Source organism: Ceratotherium simum, chromosome 9, assembly GCF_057802395.1.
Source record: "Ceratotherium simum simum isolate JZ-2026a chromosome 9, ASM5780239v1, whole genome shotgun sequence".
Lineage (NCBI taxonomy): Eukaryota > Metazoa > Chordata > Mammalia > Perissodactyla > Rhinocerotidae > Ceratotherium > Ceratotherium simum.
This window is the reverse complement of record NC_141908.1, coordinates 80,490,594-80,516,341: the sequence shown is the minus strand read 5'-3', so window position 1 is coordinate 80,516,341 and position 25,748 is coordinate 80,490,594. Positions and strand designations below refer to the sequence as shown.

General features: G+C 37.4%; 1 protein-coding gene and 1 non-coding gene across 2 annotated transcripts in view; both read right to left on the bottom strand.

The window, feature by feature from the left end:
* Positions 1 to 25,748, bottom strand: part of PARD3B (par-3 family cell polarity regulator beta) — a 929,552-nt gene that overhangs the window by 655,298 nt on the left and 248,506 nt on the right. The window lies entirely within an intron of this gene.
* On the bottom strand, positions 6,270 to 6,341 carry LOC147916358 (small nucleolar RNA SNORD36). The gene has a single exon (XR_015553279.1). It is a non-coding gene; the product is annotated as a small nucleolar RNA SNORD36 (small nucleolar RNA).

The following is a 25,748-nucleotide window of genomic DNA, read 5'->3' as shown; positions in this document are numbered from 1 at the left end:
GATGTGAGTTATATCTTAGTAAAACTGTTAAAAAAGTATAGATTAAATAAACTTTTAAAATCACAGAAAAGATCAAATATCATTAATTGTAAAGGAAATATAAACTAAAAACACCACGAGATATCACTTCACAACAAGTAGAACAGCTAAGGAGGAGAATGAATAAACAGTAGTATATTCATACAATGGAATATTATTCTGCAATAAAAAAGGAATAACCCACTGATGCATACAAGTATATAGGTGAATTTCACAAACATTATGTGGGATGATAGAAGCCAAGACTCAAAGAATACAAATTATGATTTCATTGATATGAAGTTCTAGAACTAAGCTAGGGTGACAGAAATCAGAGCAGCGGTTGCTCCCAGGGATGGGGAGAATTGACTGAAAAGCAAGACATGGCAATTTACTAGAGTGATGGAAAAGTTCTACATTCTTTATTTGAGTGGTGGTTACACAGTGATTACATTTGGTAAAACTTATCGAACTGTTCATTTAAAATCTGTGACATTTACTGTATGTTAATTATACTTTAATTTCATAACAATAACAACAAAAAAATCTTACCCCCTCCATACATCCATATATCCTGGATGCCCTTTAAAAACTGGGAGATATAAATGTTGCAGTTAGCTCTCCTTTCTCTGTCATCTTCAGTATCATAGTCTTCTCTTGAGGTGAACTTTATATGAATGATTTTTTTATTCTTTTTAAGCACCAAAACGTATTTATTCTAAATATATTATTTTTTCTAAAAATCCTTGCAAGTGCTTACTTTTTGAAACAGAAAGTACATATTTCATCTTGTTCTGTATAACTCATTTTAATCATCGTGCACATCCGAGTACTCAGCCGTAACGCAGGGCGATCTTGAGAGGTGGTTTTGTTAGAAGCACTGTTTATTGTCTCTGTACCGTGAGCTCCTACACGCGCAGCTGTATTTTACTGTATTTCCATCTGCTTTGCTTGTTTTCCTGGCCTGCCTCTCTCTGCCAGCTGCCTACGACCTTTTCTTTCTATTTCCTTCTAGAATCATAATGTGGACTCCGACGTGACTTCTGCAGAGAGACACTCTGTGACCCACATACCTGATGTTGTTTTAGTCACTCTCTCACACATCATCCTGTGTTTTTTCCTTTATTAGCACATTATAATTTTATAATGTTTTGTTTTTGTTTTATTTTTCCAACTTGTTTACTGTCTGTCTCCCTTCACAGGCAGACCTCATCGGTGTCATTTACCATTGAATGCTCAGCAACTTAAAGAGTGTCTGGCACAAAATATGGACTTCAGAAAGTGTTGTGGATGGGCGGTGGGGTGTCTGGCTGGACAAATGAATAATGGATGGCTGGGGAAAGCGCTGACTGGATAATCAGAGCACTGAGTTAAGTCCCCCACTTTACTTAGCTGACTGATTTCAGACTGAGGGCTCGGGCCCTCTGAGCTGGAGTGGCCTCCTCTGTTAAAATGGGACTCTGCCATATGCACCACGTCTCGCTATAGGGACTGAATGGCCTTCGAGCCTTCTTTAGGGAAAGGCACTGATGACGAAGCCCAGTCAATTGTGTGTAAACAACAAGCAAGAAGGTCTTGGGTAAGATTCTGCCCGTACAGGCTATTAGCTTTAGTGTAACCCTTGTCAAGCATATTTTAGCTGCTCAGGTCTTTCAGATCTAAGACCTCTATTTATCTACTAATTAATTTTTATTATTTATTTATTATTTTATAATTATTCATTGTTATAATATATCTATTTATTTGTTATCTAATAGCTAGCTAGCTACATAAAATATTCTTAGAGTGAAGTCCTCACTAAAGCCAAACCAAGAACCACCTTCTACTCCCTCACAGCATCTACAAACTGTTTGAAACACTGTTTACTCCTCCAGATGTAAAAGCAAATAGGAGAACATAGAGGGGAATGAAGTTTCAGGAGATGCAATTCCCAATAAGAGACTTAGGTTAGAGTCTACGAAGGACTTAAAAAACAAGACAAAGATAGTGCAGACTCAAAGAAGTATTTGATTTCAGTAGTATTTGCCCGATTAGGTAAATGAAAATCATCCAGACAATTATCCCAATATCTGAGTAGCACAGAGCTAGAGCTAATCAATGAGAGGCACACAGAAGAGTTTATGACCGCTAGTTTCCAGAGTAAGCAGCTGATCTTCCACAGCTCCTGTCCTAACAGACACTGGGCAGCAGGACAGCAGTCTGGGCAGATTTCTCAGGACTTGAACACACAGAGTAACTAGTGGCGAGACTCACACAGCTGGCCCCATAGAGCGCTGAGAGAAAAACAAAACCAGCACACACAAGCTAACAGCACTTTTCCCCCAGCGCGTTCTGTAGGCGTGGATGGGATTCACCAGTGAGACTTTCTAAACCATCCCTCGCTCAGGGAAACTGAAAGTCACTTATCTCTAAATTCTAACCAAAGCTTTTAGGTAAAACTTTTAACCCTTCTTTGTGAAATACTTTCCACATTCTTCTATAATTATATATATGTGTATACTACACATGTTATGTATATACTTACATCTATCTCTATCTAATCTATCAAACGTGTGTGTGTATAAATTTGGCAGATGAGTCCTGAAACAATTACCATATGTTTCTTCTCCATTACTTTCTGTATTTTATGGACTTCTCAGAGCATTACACTCTTTTGGAAAAGAAAAAAAATAAATGTATTTTTAATGACAGAACATTTAATCTAGCTTTGAATGTGAAGGGCAGATATATCTGTAGCTCGTATATGTGTTTTGGTTTTGGTTTTGGTTTTGGGAGTTTTTATATTTGTTTGTTTTAGCTGCTCAGTAACCAAAGATAATTAGAGAACTGTGGAATGATGTGTCCATTTTAAGGATGGTGTTTTAAAAGTCCAGACTGTCTCTTCTACACTCTCTTTAAGAGTAAAGGGGCAGGAAGGCTTCAAAGGTGGCCGATAGGTACTATTGTCCCAAGTAGATGTGAAGAAGGGCCCCCGGACTGCTGAGCACTTAGAGAAGATCTCACAGCTCCCTCTAGCTCCAGACTAGGGAATTTAGGGAATAGCACAGAATTACACCACAACACAAAAGGCAAATCAGGAACAGTCAAAAGGAATCCATTATGCAAGCCCTGAGTTTATAAGTGCAGGAAATTTGTCAATTAACACTGATTAAAAAGAATATTCATTAGATAATTGACAGTTGATTTTCTAAATAAAGAAATCATCCATATCATTATTTACTTTTTTAGCACTTCATTTTTTTAAAATAGAACACATATGTGAGAAAAGATTACAACTGAACTTTTTTTTCCATTGAAAATGTTCTCCTGTCCCACACATTGTTCTGAGTGTTCTGAATTCTGCCTTGAGATCAGGAAAACAAAGAGGAAGCCACTTCTAAAGTTAAAACTGAAGGATAAATCAGGATATGATGCAGAAATATGACATGATTAGTGTTTTTTTATTCAAACAATAGAATCTGTTTTGAGTTGTTTATAGTCTACAATAAATCAAAAGGAAATTCATACAAAGCCTCCAAAAGGAGTTTATGTAAAAACATAATTACAATTCATGAACAACCTACAAATATTTCTTTAATACGAAAACAGGCAATTCCACATTTCTCTAAATATCATTTTTACTGAGGAGCTCAAAACAAACAAAAATTCCTGAAACCAAAACAAATTGGTATTTAACCCAATTTGACTAGTTAGATTCCAAATAAAATATTCGAAAGACACAAAGGAAACATTCTGTATGCTTCTTTCTTCACTTTAAAAACTCACTCACTTTTTGTGTATCATTTTTATGCAATTGAAGTGCAACAAAATCTCTAAGTTATTTTATACAGCACTATATAAAAGAGTATTTTTAATTATTTTTTATTCTTGAAAACTCCTCAACATGGGTGTACATCTTCCTATTTTATTTAGGAAAGTGATCAGATGACCCTAATCAGCTAGGACAGCTCTGGCCTCTAATGTCCGTACCAAGTGGGGCAGTGCTTTCAGGCAAGTTCCAGCTGGAGCTACTAACAGGGCCATATAAACAACTACAGGCACACTAAGACGCAGGTATCATCACAATTTCTAGTCAAATCGTTTCCACTCTTCTCTAAGCTTTAATTCCACTGACATGCTTCTTACACTTGGTAGATAAGCAAGACAAACATTTTGGTAAAAATTAAATGCTTTTGCATGTATGTATGAACGTACGTCTGTATGTATTTAATTTCACTTCTGTGTGGCAGCGTCTCTGTTATGCTTGACCAGTCTCTCTGGCACTGGTGAGCCACTCAACTCTATCATTCATCTTTCAAATCTCTTTTTGTCTATTTTCTATGCTACCACCCAAAGTCACCTTTTTTCATCTCAAGTCTAGATTATAGCAATAGTCTCCAATTGGCCTCACCAAACCTCCAATATCCTCACTCTCAGTTCTGACATGCACACTTTCTCATGGTTAATTCTAATATTCCTCACGACTGACACTTGTTCAACAACACGAAAACGCTCCCACTGCAGCCTGGCATTCACAGGTCACCCAGAGTCTCTTCTGATCTCCAATTACAGGCCTGTCTTTCAGCCTCGATCAACTCTGTCTCTGCCGTGGTTGAAGTATATTCCATACCTGGAATGTCCTCTTCATTTCTGTTGACCAACAAGACCCTCCCTGTCCTTCAAACTCATTTCAATTCTTACTTCCACAACGACATGTTTCATGACGACCCGAGCCCAGCATATTGTCTCATTCCTCAAAATGCCCACGGCATTTATCTACATTGCTCACTTGTAAAAAGTACAAGCCCTGGGATTTGTGTGTGTGGCTTCTGTCTCTTGCTGGAATATAAACCCTTCAGGATAGAAATCATAGTTCTATTATCAGTGACATCATCACCCTGACTCACTCAGAGGTAGTGTTGAGTCATCAGAAATCCATAGTTTTGGATATAAACAGACAGGTTGGGTGCCCTTCATTCTTCTCACCTATGACATGGAGACAAGGCCACCTCCCTCCTTGCTGGCTGTGAGGATCCTCGCCTGCAACACCAAAACCCAGCAAGCAAACAGTGCAGACATCTGGTGAGCACCCTTAGAAACATCCAAATTAATTAATACCATTTTTTAACTTTAGCTAGGGATATTCTGAATTACAGTTACGGTAAGACGTATTTTGGTAGTTATCCAATTAATTGTCATGCTTAGCACTTTATTTGGCTTGGCGCCTGACAGGATACTTAAATTTACTTGCTTCTCAATCTAACAGGACTTTCTCTGCCACCTCAGTGAAAGTGCTCATTTTGAGGGCCTTGGAAAGGAGAACTAGAGAGAGAAGAGGGTCACCTGTAGAAAAGAGAAGACTCATTTTCCCAGGTGCTTCGGTAGGTGTGAAAGGAAGGAGAAGCAGTGGCTTCTGCACCCACTGTCATGTTAGCTGGGGCTCTAACAGAAAACCCCATGCTAACCAATGGCTAAAAGAGCAGAAAAGAGGGAACTGACTGGATATTATTTATCTATAGCCATTATGCAGAAAGGGGCACTTGGATATTTAAGTATGAACTAAACATTAAAAATACCACGTGTATCTTTAAGACATAATTTCAAAACACTTGAGGAGCAAGGGAAGGGAGCACAGAGAAGTTAAAGGCAGAAATAAGACTAAATGCCCATATAGTTTTGCTTTCTCTTACCATTTTCCGTATTCTTTGATCCTAGAAAAGAAAAATGTTAATCACCTCCCTGTCTCAGTCCAATGTTATAAGACTGGATAAAAAGAATCACAGCCAACAAAAACTGCCTGTATTAAAAAGAAAACCTCATACCACATCAAAGAAGCTATCAGAATATTTTGTTTTCTTAAGTTTCTAGGTATTCCTAAATATAGTCTCTATAAAGACAAATTCAGCCCTAAGGCTGCAATTTTGTATTCGGCAAAAAAATAGAAATTACCCCTGGCCAAATGAGCTAAGTAGTTCTTTTTTACATGAAGGATGTTTAGAGGGATCTTTATCTTAGAAAGATCAGAAGCGCAATCCCCCCCGTAATTCAGCATTTGTCCAAGTTTGGTGATGAACCACTCACATCAAAATCTCCTGCCGTGGGATGCAGGGAGCAAATGAGCACTCCTGGGCCCCACTACAGAATTTTTTAAATGAGACTCTTTGAAAAACAATCAAACGAACCAAAGAGACCAAAAAGACTCATCTCTAACAGTGGTGTAGGGTCTCATACAAATCATATCATATAATGCCTCTTCGCCTTCACAAATCACATTTGATCAGTGTAAAAAGCAGATAATTAGTAGCCACAAAAATCTTTAAGAGAAAAAAATACATCAACATCAGCAGCCTAAAAAGTATGTATCACAGTGGTCAGATACAGACAATATCTCCTTTTACCTTTCTAGGATGATCTTCATATTTCGTAGATAGGTGGATGGATAGATACATACTCTGATTCTTTCTTGTTGGCTTTTAAATACTAACTGGCAGCCAGCAGTCACATCCTCTTTCCATCTAATCATCACTGCGTGGATCTCCATCATAAATGCAGGGTCTGGACAGACCACTTCACCTCCACCAGCCCCACCTCAGCCCCTGCCCTGTGCCACCCATCTCAGCTCAGCAGATTAAGAAACTCCAAATTACCAATTCAGTACACTTCATCCACAGCCTGTCTAAAGCCAAAATACTTACCATAAAGCAATATTAAGATAGAATTCAGTAAGCAAAAGCCTGTCCAGGAAGTTGTAAAGTAACAGAGCTTGATCAGAGTATGTTAAAGGAAAACTCAGAAACTCCTCAGGGTTTCAGGGTCCTCCTCATATGAAATATTGGTAGTGTATGTGTGTGGGGGAAGGCTGGATGATTTCCAAGGGTTTTCCACATTTAAAATTCTATGACTAAAGCATGACTGTAGATAATTTTTAAACCTTGTCTATTACATTCTGCATCCTCTACCTCAGCTCCACCGTTTCAAGACACTGAGACTGTAAATTACTTAATCCCTATAAATCTCAGCCCCCCATTTATAAAGTGAAGATAATAATGTCACTAATATTAAACAAGAGGAAGTATTATGAAGGCTAAATTAAATAAAACTCTTAAAACATTGAGTACTATCTTTGGCTCATTGTAAGTTCTCAATAATACTATTTATAGGTAGTTTGATTTAAACTTTTCTCAACAAAGTATGTCAGATCCCCTGGCAGTTAAGCACAATCCCTTTACATCTGTGGAGCCCAGTTGGACCAAGGCCATGGAAAGGGCTAAGAACTGAGCTGGGTAGAGACCCATGTGAAGTCATTCACATAAGCCCATCACCACCCAGAAGTGAGTGACATGTGGAGATGTTTTCCACAATGTCCACGCTTTAACCAGGATGGTACCCAGCATGTTTCCCTCCAGGAGCACTCATCCCTTCAGGCCCAACTCCATCTCTCTAAAACCAGTTCTCTTGCCTGGCCAGTCCAAGACGCCCTTCCTCTCGTAGGCCTTTGATGGCACAGTGTCTAGGTTAGTCGGTTCAACTTCTCAAACACTTCCAGTGTGCCTCATAGCACAAGTTAAAGATCACTAGAGCAGTGGTGGGATTTTCCTTTTCTTCTTCTTTTTTTTTTAATAACCAAATAACACTCATTCAAAACAGACAACTGTCTGCTAAATACATCCCTGGAAACTCAAAGAAGCTATGTGAAATGAAGTGGCAAAACATATAAAATGGTCAGGGATATCTCTTTCATTACTGTTATCAAATTTCAAAATTAAAAAGTCAATAGGGGTATAATATTTATTCAGGGGACACAAAGCACACGGAACAATGCTCAAAGGTGCTTTTTAAAGACCTTCAAACACATTAAGGGAGCCAAAGTTATAAGATAATAAAAATACTATTACAGCCCATTAAGCATGTTGTAATGGTGCTTAGGGATGGTGCAGTCAGGTTTTGCAAAGTTATTTTCACCCATCTCCCTGAGAGGAAATTCAGTGCAATCCAGATATTCTTAGACAGGAAGAGACACAAATATTTCCAGAAAATACAGAAATGTACCTCACCACCAATGTAGACCTCCAACCCTAATTTGAGTGTTCAGGACATACAGAAGCACAATAAACCAAAGGGAGAATCAAACTGAAAAGTTGTTTTTTTAATGCTTAAACCACTCTGATTTGTCTGGGTCAGAAACCCAAAATTTATCTGTTCAATGTTTCAGGCTTTCAATTTTTGCATTTGTTTTTTCTGAAAAATAAACATGCCCTTTAGCATATGGTGGGGCAATGCTGTTCTGACAAGAAAAAACTTTTTTTTAATGATACAATAGTTCAGATGATCACACTCCCAAACTGACTGTTCATAGCGTTCTTTCTCAATATATTTTTTACCCTGTGTACAACTCAGGGGAGAACATAATCTAAAACCTTCACCACTTGAATGATTACCATTGATCATACTATGTTTTCAGTGCTCCATTTCCAGCATCAAGAACAGGGCCAGCACCTAATAAATAGGTGGTCAATAAATTTTTTCCAATGAATATATTAATTATTGAATGATTATCCATATATTTATGGATGGATGGAGGTAGGAATATGTATACACACACACACACACACAAATGGTGTGCGAAATTTAAGAAAGGGGAGGGAAGAGAGCTCACTTGTTTTAAGCACCACCTGTGTGCCCAGCTCTTAGTGTTTCATTTACATAGCTTCATCTCAGCCTCACAATAACTCACAACCACAGCTCACAGAGAATAAGCAATCAGAACATACAGCAATCAGAGTCACGTGGTCAATAACTGATGGAAATAAACTTTCCACTTCCTGAATCTATTTCACTGTTAGCATGACATCATGTTACATCTTGGAATTCACTCATCCTCCTACGGCTACAAGTAATGGCCAATCAATTAACAGCAAAATGAAACAACAGAGCAAAATGCTAGGAATACTGGGCATCTGGAAGAACGTCTTTGCTACACAGGGCAGCATGATGATCTGGTACAAGCCCTCACTAAAGATACACGATGAGGGTGAGCGGGGACACCTGGAGGATGGGGAGGCTATTTCTGGCCACAAGCAGGATCTGTCTAGAAAGCAAGGCCTTCACACTGGTCAAGATATCTAGAGCCATTTAATTCTCACGATAACTCTCACAACCAAGGTGCCAAGATTAAGCAACAAAAATGTGGGATCACACAGCTCAAAACTGTGGAACTGGATTCTTTGTATCTTTCTGACTCTCACTACTCTAACATACTAAGATTGGGATTCACTCTTCTTCCACTAGTTCAGTGTTTCTCAACCATGGTCAACATCTGGTAACATTTCTTTATCGTCACGTTGGGAGAATGCTACTGGCATCTAGTGGATAGAGGCCAGGAATCTGCTAAACATCATACAATGCTCAGGACAGCTCCCCCACCATGAAGAATTATCCAAATTACAATCCGAAATGTCAATAGTGCCACAATTGAGAAATCTCGACCTATATAATCAATATCCAAAGCACTCACTTAATTCACTCTCTTATATACTTGAGTTTCTATTATGTGCCGGATTCTGTTCTCAGCCACCAGGGATACGATGGTATGCGAATCAGACAACGTCCCCCATCAGAGTTGACATTCGAAGGTGGGAGGCAGACCTCAGCGATGGAAGCACAGGGGTGACTGAGGACCAGACTATAGTAGTCCAGGGAAAAGACGATGCAACTTCAAGACACAGAGAAGCAGAGGTATAAAAATAGAACAGGAAGCAGTCTATTTGCTATCAGAAGATTTCCCCAGTGAAGCACTATCAAAATGAAAGGAGCACCCCATGGAAAATCAAATCATGATGACAGCTTAAATGAAAATAATCCACCTAAAATCTCTCTTGAACTGTAAACAGTGGGGATTGGCACAGTTCGTAATAATGGAGCCCTTATTCAAATTCAATTTCTACAAAATTCAACTTCACTTTGCTCTTGTAGTGGATGTGTTCTGGAAAGGTTTGCTTAAGTGAAAGTCTGTACATGCGGGAAAAGCCAATGGCTGGTTTGGGAATACTCTCTTCTTTTGTCACAGCTACAAAGTTCTCTTTGATGCACAAGTTTCACGTACCTCAACACCATACTTATCCCAATGGACCTTTCTATACCTATTGCCAAAAGGCCATCCCCAATTTACAAATGGGTTGCCTTGCAAAAGTTCATTTGCCAATCAGTTACTTGGAACCCAGAATATATATTCCCAGAGAAACAATACTGTGTTGTAAACGATGACTAGATTCCTTAGCCAGGTAACAAAAATTTTCTAACTCACACTGTGTCTATATTAAAATACCAAAGCTAACAATTTTAAACATTGCTTCTTTGGGAAAACAGATTGAAAATTCCAATTCCTAAGGCCTGACAATGAGAATGAGGGGCTCTCCTGCACCCCGATGCCTGCCTTGCTATAAAAGCAGGGGTTGTCAGGGTCTCAAGCCATGGTGGCGAAGGGGTAAGAATCTTCCCCAGTGTGAGGAAGTGACAGAAGGATGGCGACTCAAGTGGTAGATGAAGCACTGGGAGTCAAGTCATGGCTAGAAATGTTTACATTAATTCATTGAACAAGTATTTGGCTAGAAGTTGGAGACGCAGTGATAAATAAGGCAGGCTCCATGTCTCGCTGCCCAGAATGTAAAGACTTAAAATTTATCATAGTGGCAGAGGGAACAAAGGGGTGACGGAGAGGTGGGGCTCTGGTACAAGAACAGATGAGAGTGTCCCACTGGGAGGTTCTTAGGTGACTGACCTAATGAAGTGTTCCTTTTCTAGAAGTAAAAGGACAGGAAATCATGAATTTAACTAAAAATCATTCAGTCTTTGAGACAATAAAAACCTTATAGATTTCATCCAGTTGAAACAGCTCTCTCATTTCACAGAGGAAGAAATCGGTATTGAAATGCAAAGGAGTCTATTTGTAAATTTGGAATAAGATCCAAAATGCTTGATAATCAAGCATCTTTAGCGTATGCTTTCTGGATCTTGCTTTCCTTTTGCATGCCTTCAAAATAATCAATACCAATTCTTCCTCCTTTTTATAAGTGGTACCCTGGAGTGACAGGAAAAGCTTCAGATATTAATAAAAGGACGGACATTAAAAACCAACTCCTTTATTTTTTTAATGAGAAAATGGAGGTCCAGGGAGATAAAGTAACATGGCCTGCCTAAGACTAAGGCAGAAAGAGGGCTGCCTGGCTTGCGTGACCGAGAGGTTCCCATTCTATTACCACCACTGCCACTGTCATTACCAAAATGAGGATGATGAGGAAGAAACAATACCTCTGGGAGTGGATACTCTATGTAGACTATAAAAGCATTGTCCTCTAAGCCAAGACTTAAAATACAATTTCCCACTTTATGGAAACTATTTATAGGTTTAAAAAAATCCATATGATTTAAACTCTCTTTATCTAAGATTAACTATGGAATAAAAGTTTCTAAATCAGCAAATTTTCCAGAAAATTAATGTTTGCTCTTTAAGTGCCAAAAAATTTGACCATATTTTGGAGAGATTTCTTCTAAACGTCTTAATCACAGCCTATTGAAATAAGTTTGCTCCCCTGAATTCTTGCAGCCATCATTTCACTCTTCAGTCACTGAGCAGCTTTCGTGGGTTCTCCCTTATGTTAAGCTACTGCTGGGCCTTCATGTCCCCACGCCTCCTCTTTAGCTCTAATTCCACTCAGATGCTTCTGGTCTTCTCTAGACTAGGAACTCAGATCACAAAGACTGAAAGAATACTGTGTAAGGTAAGAGGCCAAATGCTCTAAGAGACGGCTTCTCGAAAGTTAAATAATCATTATGACGGTAATTTTGGTGGCTCAGAGGCACCTCTGGTGACATCATTCTGAATATATCTTACTTATCTCTTTGATCTCAGTTCAGTAACACTTTCAATTATGTCCAGAATCAGAGCAGTTTTCTGAATAATTGAGATACTAAAAGTTTAAACTTCAGTGAGCTAGGGAGAAATAATTACCAGGAATATGTATATGGAATTGGTTTTTCTATTTCTACTAATGTGTTTCAATTTTAAATTCGATTTTAAACATTTCTAAATATTTTCTTGACATATGAAAATAATTATTTTAGAACAACTGAGTTCAGTTTAAAATGCTGCTTGTGAATAAAAGTTATTAGGTAAAAGTTATCTAAATTAATTCTGGAAACGCTGTATTTAACAGGAGGCATATGAGGGAGAGATATTAGGTAGCAAGAGGTGAAAAATCTATAAATGAAAAATTGTAACAGCCCCAATGAAATCATTAGGAACTAAATGGTTATTTGTTACAGGTGGCATCAGAGGCTCCAGAAAACAAATGTGACACATGTGGTAATGACTGTAACCCCCAAGTAATTCAGTGACACAATTAGGTACACCCTTGGCTGATGAAGCTCTAGGTCTCTATGTCACATGAGCCAAACCTGACTCGACCACACATTACTTTAGCACGCCCAACACAGCTGAAGGACACCTGCAGTTGACAAACAAGAGCCACCGCTAATGCCTACAATGTAAAACTACAATTAGACTACACAGCAGGAAGCCAGGGAAACGGAGTCATCAATCAAGCTTGATTAAAACCTTATTAAAAGGAAAGTGGATTACACTTTTTAAAAATAAAGTTTTGAAGAGTTAATAAAAACAGAATGTGTCCATTCAGTCAGCTTGGTTGGTTTAGATGATCTCTAAAGGGCTCTTCTATATGAAACTAGGTTCCAATCACACCAGAGGGAGCCCACTTTATGAAACTTAATAACAACTCTTTGCTTTCCTTGCAGTTAACAACTGAATATCTTTTATCAGTCTCCACTCTGCCAAAACGTTTTCTGGATATAAGCTGGCAACCCTGGAGAAGTTGTCTTCTTCTTTCTTTCCACCTCTTAGCATTTGTAGCCAAAAGTGTCTTTGTTGCTCAAATAATCCATGCCATCTGCCAGCAGTCTCTCCATCCTGCGGTACCATCTGCCAGCCTCTCTGCTTCTGAGTCCAGGCCATACTGCCTGTACGCTTTCTCAAATGGCTCTTTCACCAGAAGAGAGCGAGAGAGAGCAAGCGAGCGAGCGAGGGAGAGCAAACCAGCACCCCTTGATTTTAACCCACTCTTGGTAATCATGCCAAACACTGTCCTCTAACACACTGGTACTCAACAGCACAAAAAGCTCAACAATTTGAATGGAAACAATTTCCTTTGATTTTTTTTTCCTCCCTGTTGGAAGAAAGAATTAGACAGCTATAGCACATTAATACAACCAGTCATTAATATAACAAGTTTTTATGGCTACGTTCCCTTTTTGTTTTTATAAGGTATTCTTAATTGTAATGAATTATTCTTCAGATAAAGAAGCAAAGAGGGGGAAAATAATCCTTATTCCTACAGTTAATCCTGATTATTTTAAAAGCGACTTCTAGTAGAAATTAATAATGTAGTTGAATGTTATTAACAGTATAATGTCAACTTTACGCTGCACTGCACTGTTCTTCATTCTAATCTACTTAAAATTCCTGACTTTAAAGTAGAAACAACAAGGGCTGCATAACAGTCTCTTAACAAGGTTAAGCCTAAAGAGTTCCATTAATATCCTCCCTAAGGCCACCAGGAAATTCCTAAAAGCAAGAGGGTTCCAGGTTTTGCTGTGGATTATGCTCAAGAGGTTTTCTTTCTAGATTTGTTACTGCTGGGAATTTATCTAATGTCTCATCACTGCCCAGGCTTCAGAGGGAGGCCCTTTTTATTCCCAATCACTCATCAGAATCCTAGGATAACTCAACTACCATGAAATGGGGAAGCCTTTGCTATCCCAGCACCAAAATTAAATTAGCATTTAAGTGAATGTCAGGACTTAAGTTCACTCCTAAGAAATGATAGCATTCTACCCATATGTCAGAAAATATACATATTTTAAGCCACCACATCTGAGGTTCCCCAATCTTACAGATGGTAATGTTCTCTGTAGGCATGTCTGATCTTTATAAATGGTGGAGAGTGTTCTTATTGTATTAACCTTCACATTTCTTTTAAATCTTTTAGCTTCGTGAACCACAGACCTTGATGTTGAGGCATATGGCTATTCTCATCAATTTCTAAAAATATACCATGTTTTCTATCCCCAAAATGTGTGTAATAAAAAGTTTCTGGTTTTGATTTACAAAACTTCTATTCACAATGGAACAGTACATACTTCTTACAGTTAAATATTTAGGAATATCACTATGTTTTCATAATAGCTATCAGTACCCATATTCTGCTCACTTCAGAAAAAAATAAGGAATTAGCTATTTTGCCTTTAAATGTCACAAATACTTTCTACCTCGAAGCATGTCATTTTTAACAAAAATCCTATATAAACAGTATTTACTTCACATTTAAGATTTTACATTCCAATTTTCACTGAAATTTGGGAACAGAAAAAGTGCATAGAGACTTTCAGTTTTCTCTCAAATACTACGAGAAAAACCATGTAGAATATCAGAAACACAGAAATGATACATGATCTTGTGAAGGTTAAAAGCCATAAATACTCTGAAACCCAAAATTGTTTTTAAAAATTCTAATTGAGATCAAAATAAATGTGTTTTAAATCGAAGTGATTCTCTGCTACTTGAAAGATTTTACCATATGACAAAAACTAACAGGTTAATATGATGGTGTTAATAACTTATTTGATAAAATGATTGATTAAATAGCTTCCATTAAAGTTATTAATATACTATTAGCTCCATTTATAAGTTAATATAAAGTTATCAGCTATGAACACAGATGAATTCCATTGGGGGTTATATCAAAACACAGATCCGAGACAGCAAGTGTTCACATCAACCCTCCTCTCCTCGGATGACTAAGGATCTGTTGGGGGTTATGTTTGCCTCACTCCTTCTCTCTTGGGAGAATTCTTGGGGTGAACTCTTTTCCAAATAGAACAACTCATAAAGGTAGCAAGAGTGTGAGAGAGACACAGTCTTCATTCTCAGGAGTAAGAGTTATTTTCTGACGAGGAGGCTCTCCCCTAAAATGCACGGTGCAACGTCAGGAACTGATGAAGAAAGCCGTGTCTTCATGAAGCTTGTCAGTGACATTAAGTGAAGAAAGTGGAAAACAAAGTCCTGACAGTTCACCAAGGGACTGATATGCAGCACTGCAATAGTGATGCAAAAATAGATAATATTTTGAGTTTTGCTGACTGTTTAGCAATAACTGATGAGTGGCAGATTCATTTTAAATTTAAGGCGGGGGGAGGGGAAGAGGACCAAAATTGTTCAAAGAAAGTCATCAAATTATCCCACCATGGGCAACATGCAGCTGTATATACATTTGTCTGACCTGAAATCTTAGAAGTCTACATACCTTTATAATCAGAGAAAATATTCTTTTTATTTTGAATTTTGAATATTCTCTAATATTTCTAGTATTCATCCTTTTGAATAGAATGTTTGGGAGACATTTAGCTCTATGTCTCGAGGATATGACCATTCTGAAAGTTACTGAATGTTCGCTATGTGTCCAGCATTATGTTTTCACTATGAAATATTCACCAAAGTACACTGACATCTATTCTTGGTAGAAAACGATGGCACCATCATTAGAGTCCTCCAGAATCTTCTATTGCAAATCTCCATTTTCTTCTTCGTTGTCACTGTCTTTCAGCAGGTTGTCTAGACTTCCTTCCTTATCATACCCCCTCCTATTCCAAACTAGATTCCTTCCATTTTCTCAGGAAAATCCTTGATAGGTTCTTCTTCTAACCTGCACTCTTAGTACAGATTCCTGTCATCACATCTTCTTCACCTGTCCATCTTCCTTACTACATTAAAGAAAGTCCTTGAAAAAAGCAATGAAGGAAGAAAGAACCCCCCCCCCGAGCTCTGACTGAACTGCACCACTTCCACACAGACCTAAGAAGAGTGGGCTCTGCACCTTCCTTGTCCCAATTTACTCTTAGTCTGCAGTTTCTTGACCCCTGAGTTCTTTTCCAGCTCTCCCTCCCTAGCCTCGTCGTGCATCTTTGCTTCCCCTGTCTGCCTTACTTCATTCTCAGAGTTTCTTTTGGTTCCTTCCAAGCTCTGTTCTACTTCAAGATCTTCACACGCGCTCCCTCCTCTCCACCTAGAATGCTGTACCACTGCTTTTCACTGCCATCCCCATCTCTTCTTTCAGGTCTCATCATAATATCCCTTCCTCTAACATGCTTGTTTGACCCCTGCCTATACGGAAATAAGACTTCTCTATCCTCTGTCTCTCAAATCCTTCACCTTTCTAACTAGCATTTACAACTTGTCTTTGCACATTTATTTGTGCGATGATTTATTTAAATGTGTTTCTCCTGCTAGACTGAGGCCCATGTGAGTACAGATCATATTTACTCTGCTCATTACTGTCTCCTCAGCTTCCAGCACCACGCTTAGTGCATAAAAAGCACTCAGTTAATATCTGTGGGAAAAATGATTGAAAATCTTCAAGCTGTTCTTATTTGTTTCTCTCCAAGTGCACTCATCACTCATGTAGTTATTTGTTACGTTGTCAGTTTGTCCTTCGGTTTGCTGACTTGTGTATCCAAGAAGTTCTGATACTGACACTCATTTCCAGCTTCCTTAAGTCTGATTTATTCTTTGTAACACAAGCACAGCACTGAGTGAAGACCTAACGATGACTGTAGTGTGCTGAACTCTTGGCCCCAAATGCCCACCCCTGCCTACTCTTCTGTCCTAGCTTTTTCACACATCCAGGCTTCATCTGGCCAATGCTAAATTGTTATACCCAACTCAGCCCAAATGTGACGTCCACCAAGATGCCTTCCCTGACCCCTCAGGCTGACTGAGATATCCTTTTGTGTGATGACAAAATCCCCTCTCTATTTCGTTATTATGGAGGTTTCACAGCACTACAGTCAATAACTTACCCAACTGTCCCTCTCTCAGTCTCTTAACATTATGCAACTTATTTTGTTCAAATCGGCCCTAGGACATAGTAATACTTAATGAAATTTGATAAATGATTGGATGCCCATAATGATAATGGTGGAAAAAAATGTGGTTACAAAGAAAATAGAACACCAAAAATAATGCCAAAGAGCAAAAAGTAGGAAACTCATTCTAGCAAATTCTTGCATATTTTGAAAATCAAACAAACCAAAGAACTCCAAGACATTAATTTTTGGTAAGAATAAAGATAAATAATTGAGAAATACCATATAATGACTTAGGACCTGAAAGCATGTTAACTTTTATTATTAAGACATCAAATCAGATTATAGTGGGTTCCTCTTCATTAGTGACAGAATAATATTCAATAATCCCCATTCCATCTCAAGAAATTTTAGCTGAGTTACTGAGCCTTTAAAACTTAAATAAGTTAGCTCTTAAAATGGAATGATTAGAATGCTTTTATAATTAAGAAACAAGACACTCCAGAGCATTGCATTTCTGCAGAATTATTGCATGTCTCAAGCACATTAAGACTGAGACCAGAGACATAGTGCCTTAACCTCTTGGGAAATACACTAATCCCTAGAAATCCACTGCTTAAAGTAGCTTATTGTGTATATGGATTTTTTTTTCAGTATTTAAATAGCAACACTGATAAAAGTTTTGCTTAATGTTTATCATCTTATCCAAATTTGTATTCTGGAAGAAGTATGACTGTTCTCTTTTCCAATAAGGACATTTAAAATACTGGACAAAAGGCAATCACAATCATCATATGCTTTATCATAAAATTATCTTCACGTATTATCGTAGGAAGCTGTAACAAGCCTTAAGTAGTCTTACCTATATGCATGCATATTGATAATATTTTGCATAATTGCAATTATGAAAATTAAAGAGCACTGTACTCCACTGGAATTTAAAAGCAGAGCCATCACTAAAACACAACTGAAGAAAACAGTCCCCAAAATGGCAAAGAGTTTTTGCCAAGCAAAACTTGTTACAAGAATCTAAAAAAGTACAAAACGTCCTAAACGTGTTAAGGGGCAGCTGCAAGACACTATTGTTATTTCCTTTCTAATTCCTCTCCTATATCACACTGTGGGAGTTGTAACAATTTCATACTCCAACTTAAATCAAAACCCCCTATTTAAAAAAGGGATAGGTAAATGTTTGATTCAAGGGTTTTTGTTCTTTTTGTTGAGATTGTTATGGTGGCCGGTTGATAATGAGCATTTTACGGCAATGTGTCTGTTTATAAATAATGACATAGAGCTAAGCTCGCTAATCTATTTAACTGTGTAAAATATTTAATGGCAATATCAAATAGTTTGACAGGGAAAATAACTACCAAGGAATGTAGTTTTAAAGTTAATTTTAAAGATTTTATTTATTTAATTTTTTCCCCCCAAAGCCCCAGTAGACAGTTGTATGTCATAGCTGCACATCCTTCTAGTTGCTGTATGTGGGACTCGGCCTCAGGATGGACGGAGAAGTGGTGCCTCTATGCGCACCCGGGATCCGAACCCGGGCCGCCAGCATCGCAGCGCGCGCACTTAACCACCAAGCCACAGGGCCGGCCCTAAAGTTAATTTTAGAATAAAAATCTATAAAACATTTTTAAAATTCAGAATCTAGCTTGGTACAATGCTTATTTATCAGTCATGCTGACAAGATGTTAGTTAAATTCTATTCTATCCTATTCTAGTCTGTTCTATTATAGTCTTATAATGTTCTAATATTCTCCTGATATTCTAGTACTTTCAAAGCTTTGGAGAAAGTCACTTGGACTAGTGGCGGGGGGGCATAGTTACTTCTTACCACACTCTTCCAGAGCTCACAAATAGCAAAATCACATGGGCAGGCAGACTTGAAATATTTCCTGTTCCTGTTCACTAATCTCTCTATTGGGGACCGAGGAGGAAAAGCAGGAGGGAAGTATGCGTCCCACCAAGATGAATAAGTGGGAAATAAGGGAGCACGCTGGATAAAAGTAGGGTCAGTCACCATGCTTCGTTTTCTAATGGTTTAGATCACTGCATTCCATTTGGGAACTCTGCATTACTCAAGTTTTTCTGACCTTTAGGAGCATTTCCCCAACTCCAAGGAAAATTCCTATCAGAAAAATAAACACAATTTAATAACCAAACGCAAGCATACTTCAACTCTTTACTGTAGAAGCGAGGAGACCAACAGTACTTCTGTACTTGTTTCTCTTACTTCACCAGATGGTAACAATACGATTGTTTGAATAGCACACAGTGCAATTTGCCAGACAGTGATAGTGATCAAGCTACCGATATACAAAGACAGCATATACCATGTGTGGAGCTCAGTAAGACATCATGCAAAACATGAAAGACACATCAGGCACAGTCCCTGCCCCAGCTCACAAAGTATGCAAACTCATAGGTGGAGTCATGTATTTCAGCATTTGGTCAGCGGTTGCTTAGATGATGAAGATAAAGAGCAATGCACCCAAACAGAGACTGGGAAAATCTCCCAGCACTGCCTACTGGAATTAAGCAAATACAATGAGCTCGTGACACACACTTATATCAGCAACTTCCTGCTGAGCCAGGATCACCAAATGCAGCAACTTCATCAGCCTTTTACATGCTTTCATCACATTCACCCCATTAATCATACATGCATGTGCATACTTTGGCTGATTAAGGCAGTTCACCCAGGCTCACTTTTCAAAAGCTTGAGTCCCAGTCACAATAGAAAATCTCAGCTGTACCAGAAAGGTTTACTTTCTGCAAAATATCAAGGGGACACTGGCTTCAATTGCTTCTTTTCTACTGGAGGGATGGATTTAATAATAAGATGATTCCTTTCCTATTTATATTTATTTAGTAGGAAAATCAGAAAAGAGAAAGTAACAAAACGGGACTATGACATCACCAAATCTCACATCAAACAGTGTTTTCAATGAAACAACACAGTTATCAGAAAGATAAATACCAATTTATTTCATTCTTCATGCACCAATTCTCAATCTCTCCATTAGCAGAAACCACTACTACTTCCAGAAACACTCAGTGACAATTTACTTACCTTTCTATAAAATAATATATTCATTTAACTCCAGTTTCTGAGAAATACTTAGGCCAGCTAAAAAAAATTTTTTTAATGATAATTTAAATATAGGTCCTAGCCATAAGTAAGTACACACAATCAGGGATACAAAAAATAGTATTTTGAAAAATGATTTTTCTTCACTAATACTTCACTATTCCCTAAATGCCAACATGCTTCTCATATTAGAATTCAGCACCTCAAACTGCACTCATTTAAAAGGTTGCAAGGAGATCTGTCTGCAGCCTAGTCATATGCTGACACAGCAAGGCAGAGCGGCTGAGTTTAGAAGTCTTAATTGCAAATATATTTACCAAAAGAGTTTCTATTTTTATAGAATATGCATACAATAATTTATGAATTAGAAATAATCATAATTCTCAGGAGATTCTGAGTGTCCTGTACACGCTACAGTGTATTCATTTTTCTATCTGCTTGAAAAATGACAGCCTCCTACTTATTCTGTCAAGGTTAAGAGACCTCAAATTTGACTCTTAAATTTCAGTGGACATCTTTTTCCAATAGCCACTACTTCTCATCTGTGACATTTTTCCTCCCTAAAATTATGTGTTGCAAGAATTTTCATAAATTCAATTTATATACCCAAGCAACCTCTAAATCAAAGAACTAGAGTGATACAATCACGAGTTAAATTAGAAAACATCCTTCAAGAATCTTAACAAGTGCTTTAAAAGAATCTTAAAAATTGTTAATGATGAACTTGAAACTTCAACTTCCAGTAAGATGAACGAAACTCTTAATGAGAAACATAACAAAGCCAGATAACATTTTTCAATTAAAAAACGAAAGCTATGAATCAAAGATAAGAAAGAATCCATGGAGGCTGAAATCAAAGTGAAAGATGGACCCAGGAAATTAGTAAGCACTAAAGCCTGATTTTATTCTGAGAGTTTATGAGGAAACTTAGTAATATGGACGTTATTCACGTGCACAGGACATGGGAGAAAGGAAACAAACCCTAGGGAATGTTGAAAATAAAGAGTTTATACTGGACGCTCATAGTAGATATGCTCAAAAAGCTAGGACATAAAGAAATCTATACGATCATCGCAACACTGCTGAAAAATACATTCACCATGTGGAAGAGAGCAGCAAGTCAACTCGACTATCACGACGCCAGCAATAGGTGAAAGGAGTGGGGGGTCATGACTGAACACATCCCTCCTGGATTCCAAATGCAGAAGCTGAGAATTTAAAGTGATTCTGGGTAGTAATGCTCCCAAACGGCTGGCAGGAAAAGAAAGACACACAAATATTCCTGCAGAATTCTAAAGGACATAGCTTAAAAAAAAAAAGAAAAAGAAAAAACCAACTCACAAAGCACACTGAATGAGGCTGTGAGACTGCAGAAACAACAGAATCAAGTCTTAAAAGATATCACATATTAGAATGTGAAAACTGAGAGTGTGAAATAACTGTTTCACGTGTTAAAGAAATTTTTAAGAAGCTTTAAAAACAAACAAAAAAACCATACACATGATGAAGCTGGTCTTATATAGAACAAAGGGAAAAATAGAATAATGAATATGTATACTAGCATATTAGACATTGCTGGAGAAAATATTCATGAAGTGGAAATAAGATTTGAAGAAATCATCCAGATGCAGCCCATAGAAATTAAGAGGTGCAAAATATAAGAATATGTGATTAAAGAGTAATGAAGTCAGGGGTAAATGGTCTAACACATATCTAGTCCAAGTTTCAGAAAGGTAATAGTGAAGACAAAATATTTAAAGATATTTTATATTTAAAGATATATTTAATAAAGTTAAAACTTAACTACTGTAAGTTTTCCAGAATTAGCAAAAGTAATCGAACTTCATATCCAACAAATCTCAAACAGGATAAATCTGAAAAACAAAAACACACATCCATACACATCATAGTGAAACTTCACAAGGAAAAAGAAGACAAAAGAATTTAAAAACAACTAGAGAAAACCAGATCAACTACAAAGGAGTTGTAAGTACACTAACAGCTGACGTCTTGGCAGCAACCACAGAAGCCAAAAAAAACAGTGGAACGATGTTTTCCAGGGGCAGAAAGTAACTGTCAGTGTTCAACCCTATACCAACTAAAACTAACCTCCAAAAGCAGAAATGAAAGAGACTTACCAACGACAACAAAAGAGTGCAGTCACTATTTGAGACTTTGCCAATTATGCGTGTTAAATAATCTACTTTTTTCATGAATCCAGATAAGCTAACGCTGAAACTTTTATGGGGAATCATACAGCATACAATAAACAACATACCCCTGAAGAAAACAAGATGAGGGCACCTGCCCTATCGATGAGCCTACTCTATCCTGCAACCCTTCCCCCGCCTTGTCCATCTCAATCCTTTGCTTTAATTTTCCTTTTATTCTGAGAGGGGAGAATATGATTTATCAACTATTAACATACTATATAACTTACTTTAATATTTGTTGTTTATGGCCTGTATCCCTGTATTAAAATACATGCTCCACAGGCAAGAATCTTTGTTTTGTTCACTGTTATCTCAAGCATCTGGAAAAGTACCTGCCATGTACCAGGCACTCAATAATAAGTGCTGAATGAACAGACAAAACAAGAATGTTAAAGCTACAGACAAATTGGCCAATGAACCAAAGAGCTCAGAAACAGATCCACACCATTTATGACATATTTGATCCCTGGGGAAAGGGGGGATTTTCATTAAATGGTCCCAGGTTAACTAGTTGTCCAAATGGAAAAAAATGAAATTAGACCTCTACTTCACATAATATTCAATCAATTACAGGTGGATTAAAGATTCTATTTAATATCTTTAAGACATTAAGAGAAGAAAGGATTTCTTAAACTAAATTTTAAAAAACATAATTCATGAACAAAAAATGACAAATGCAACTATACTAAAATTAAGAAATTTTCTTTATCAAAAGACAAGAATGAAACAAAAAGTCTCAAACAGAAAGATGACATTTGCAACACCGACAAGAGATTAATATCCAGGACATAAGAAGAAAATATTTATGAATTATTAATGCAATCTTTGAATACAAAAGAAAAACGTGAAAAAGTCATAAATACATCTCATGGAAGAAACAGAAATGACTCACTAACACATGAAAATGCATAACTTCACTGAAAATTAGAATATAAAAATGAACTATTATAATATATGATTTCATACTCACTAGACTGGCAACAATTAAAAAGTTGGAACAATATTATTGCAAGGGAAAGGAGCAATGGAAACTCTTTTATCCAGCTGGTGGGAGTGTATATTGGAATCAAACATTTTGAAGAACAGCTTGATGATCAATGCAAGTTAAGCCCACACCCAAAGACCATGCAATTTCACTGCTAAAAAGAATCTAGTGTATGAAGACCCGGAGATGAACACAACAATCTTCATGGTAGCACTGTACAAGAGAATGACAGTAGAAAACAACCAAAATGTCCATAAACTCAACTTGAGATGAAATCAATTTACCGGGTTGCAATAAAAGAATTTTTTTAGATACAATAGGATGGACTAAAAAATGCACGAGTGGTTGATTCACAGCAAATATAAGTACTGTTTTGTGAAACTTTAGGTTCAATTCTGTGTGTGTGTTTGTACTGATTTGCAGTTAGAACAAATTTCTTGTGGTGCCTGCTAACCAAAACTATTTGAAAACCACTGCTCCATAGTAGTGACAATGGATGATCAGCAGCTACTCTTATCAACATGGATGAATTAAAAACACTATCTGAGAAAAGTAAGTTACGAAAAAAGGCTTTATAAATTTCCATCAATAAACAAACATATCTACATAAACAATATTTTGTTTAGGAATACAGAAATATGTGGTTATCATCTATTCCTTAATCTGTGTAGTGACTACATAGGATTGTTTATTTGACCGTTGAAACTGTGCGCACATTTTCACATATAGTCTTTGGCACACGTGTTTCACAATAACACTATAAGCTTAAAATATGAAGATTTCAAAATACGCAACACACTTTACAAGCAGCGAATGATCCCACTGTATGGCTCTGTAATTCCCTCCTTCCTCTCCAGGCACAGACGATGAGCTGGAGGAAGGGGAGGGCACTAGGAGATTATCTGTGGTTCAGGGAACTGAACACAGTCCAGGCAGCAGAATCCCTGGTATAAGAATTGTTTCTTCTCAACATGGAGATAACATATTCATCCAAACAAACACAGAAAGCTATGGGATAAGAAATAGTCTCTGGCATATGAAGCCTGAATACCATTTTTAACTACTGTCTAACATTCTACAACATGATCATCATCATAGATTTAAACATTTCTCACTGATGACCCTTAGGGATTTTTTTTTTTAGCCACTACAATTCTGCAGTGTACATACCTGTGTATTTCTCTAGGATAATGCCTACCATTTGAATACTGGATCAAAAGTTATGCATATTTTTGGTTTTGAAAGCTACTCCCCAACTGCCCTGCCAAAGAGGCTGTATCACTTTTCATGCCCACCTCCAGCCGTGAGAGCAACTACTGTCCCACACCATTGTGAGAAGCCAACACTGGCTGTTACGATCCTTATTGATTTCGCCAATCTTCAGAAAGCACTTTGTTTTAATTTCCAATTCCCAGGTAAACAATGAAGACGAGGATTTTTCCATGTTTGTCGTTCCTTCTATAAACTTACTGTTCAGAACCTTCATTTTTCTTTCCTATTTTTTCACTCTTTTCCTTTTGATTTGTAGGAACTTCTTTCATATTTGAGATATCAACCGTACGACTGTTGAGGGCTGCGGGTGCCCCTGACCCATCTCTCCCTCATCTTTGAATGGTGTGGTGTTTTATCACACACGTTTTCCACTTGTACATAGGCTTATATGTCAAACCTTTCTATCGATGAGAAGGATGGCAACATCTCAAAAATATCTGTCAGATCAATTATTATCTATACAAAAAACTTGGAGAAAAAATGTTTTTTTTAAATAGTAAACCTCTCTAATGAGTTGGAGACTGATGTGTACTTGTGAAGGTTACAGTTTTACATGAAATAAAATCAGCTGAAATCAGAATCTATTCACTCCTAACCTATATAAAGGCAAGGGTGTCTATGCAGGGTTCTCAGAGCTGAAAGAAATCAGCCACACTCTTACATTCCACAGAAGAGTCAATCAGATTTGATGCATGTGTCAATCTTTAGAACCCCTGTGTTTCACGTATTACAAAACATCAACGAGTACCATCAAGATTGTAAAAATTTATTTTATTGCTATCCTTTACATACCTAACAAGGTAATTTTTAGTCTATGAGCAAAATCTGGACAATATTAAAATATATTTCCAGTCAGTATTTTATGATTTCTATAATAAAGCTTATTATAAAAAATTTTTATAATCATTGTGCAAAATAACAAATTATACCCATCTAGAGTTAATATTTCCCACGTGAAAAAGTTGTTCAAGACAAGAAGTTAAATCTTGAATTATCAGAATATACAGCTTTACATAAACTAGTTATTTTCATCTTCACATCTCCCTTTAGTTGGCAGGAACATCGTAGAACATAATGAGTGGTGGCTATGAACACTTTTTATGGCTCCTAGTTTATTCCCTTTGAGGGTAACATTAACACCTGTCAGAGTACACTCTGTTGCATCCTCCCAAATTGACTTTGCCTTCAACACACACTTCTATTTTCAACTCTCATTTAGCTACAGGTAATCCTTAGCATGCACAGTACATTT